At 36.9% G+C, this 1,501-nt stretch overlaps 1 protein-coding gene across 1 annotated transcript in view; it reads left to right on the forward strand.

The window, feature by feature from the left end:
- Window positions 1-1,501, forward strand: part of WDR70 (WD repeat domain 70) — a 544,244-nt gene that overhangs the window by 152,739 nt on the left and 390,004 nt on the right. The gene's annotated exons all lie outside the window — the stretch shown is intronic.

Below are 1,501 nucleotides of genomic sequence, written 5' to 3' on the forward strand. Positions count from 1 at the left end.
AGAGAGAGAGAGAGAGAGAGAGAAAGAGAGCGAGTGTGCAAGCAAGAGAGAGAGAGAGTGTTTAAGAGTGCAAGAGAGTTTTGTATGAACATCCATATAAATTGGATTCAGGCTGCACCCTCAAGGAAACCCCATTCTAAGTGATTGGCTGCTCATATCAGATCACAAAATTGAAGGTAATTCCATAACATCTATGAAACCACTGAGAATCACGGCCTAGCCGAGTTTTCACATAAGATTAACCATCACATGATTTATATAATAAAATGCAATAAGTATACTGCCATCATTATTCAAATGAAAGTTAAATGAATCTTAAATTTCTTTCCTTTAGTCTAATAACTTATGTGAAAGGCATTTTCTGTCTTTTGTTGTATTTTTAAGTATTTTCATTTTACTTATATTTGACATTTATAAGCATTCACTGTATTTGCTTTGTCTATTTTTCTTATTTGTTGAACTATTTGAAAGTAAATTGTAAACAGGTGCAACTTTTATCTCTAAATACTCTAAATACCTCTACATACTCAGTATGTAACTTTAAAATATATGGACATTTTCCTTTGTAAACATAGTTCCATAATTATATCTGTTGTTGTTGTTGTTTGCCATCGAGTTGGTCCCGACTCGTAGCGGCCCCTCCTTGGGTTTCCGAGGCAGTATCACTATGGAAGTAGGATTGCCCAGCCTTCCTTCCGAGGAGTGGCTGGTGGGTTTGAACCGCCAGCCTTCAAGTGCCTTAGGCACTATGCTACCAGAGCTCCCATAATTATATCTAGCATATTTAAATATGGGCTAAGTATTACTAAATTCTAAAGAATCATTAATAAGTTTGCTAATATTAATTATATCTAGCAAACTTATTAACGATTCTTTAGAATTTAGTAATACTTAGCCCATATTTAAATTTTCCCATTTTTCTGCAAAATATATTTTTTAAAAAGTAACTTATTTTTGTTGAAAATATACACAGCAAAAATATTCACCACATTGAATACATTTTTCGAGTTGTACAGTCATTCTCACCTTCCTTTTGTGAGTTATCCCTCCTCCAGTAACATACACTCATTGCCCAAGGTTCTTATATAAGTCTTTCTGCTGTTGTCAATTTGATCTCATATGTTGTTGTTGTTATGTGCCGTCAAGTCCGCCCGACTCACAGCGACCCCTCCTTGGGTTTCCCGCGTGGTATCACTACAGAAGTAGATTGCTGAACCTTCCTTCCCAGGAGTGACTGGTGTGTTTGAACTGCCAGCCTTCTGGTTAACTGTCCAGTGCCTTAGGCACTACGCTACCAGAGCTCCTATAGTAGTTCTTAAAAGAGTGTAATGATCAAGGTAGGCACTCTTTTCTGGTTAAGCTAAACTATAGTTTGGTTTTAAGAAGGCTTCGAGGGACATATTTGTTTAAAATTTAAAGATTATCTGTTGTTGTTGTTAAGTGCCGTCGAGTCGTTTCCGACTCATAGCGACCCCATGCACAGCAGAACGAAACACTGCCC

This window comes from Orycteropus afer, unplaced genomic scaffold (assembly GCF_000298275.1).
Source record: "Orycteropus afer afer isolate SDZICR_OR568_19922 unplaced genomic scaffold, OryAfe1.0 scaffold00300, whole genome shotgun sequence".
Classification (NCBI taxonomy): Eukaryota; Metazoa; Chordata; class Mammalia; order Tubulidentata; family Orycteropodidae; genus Orycteropus; species Orycteropus afer.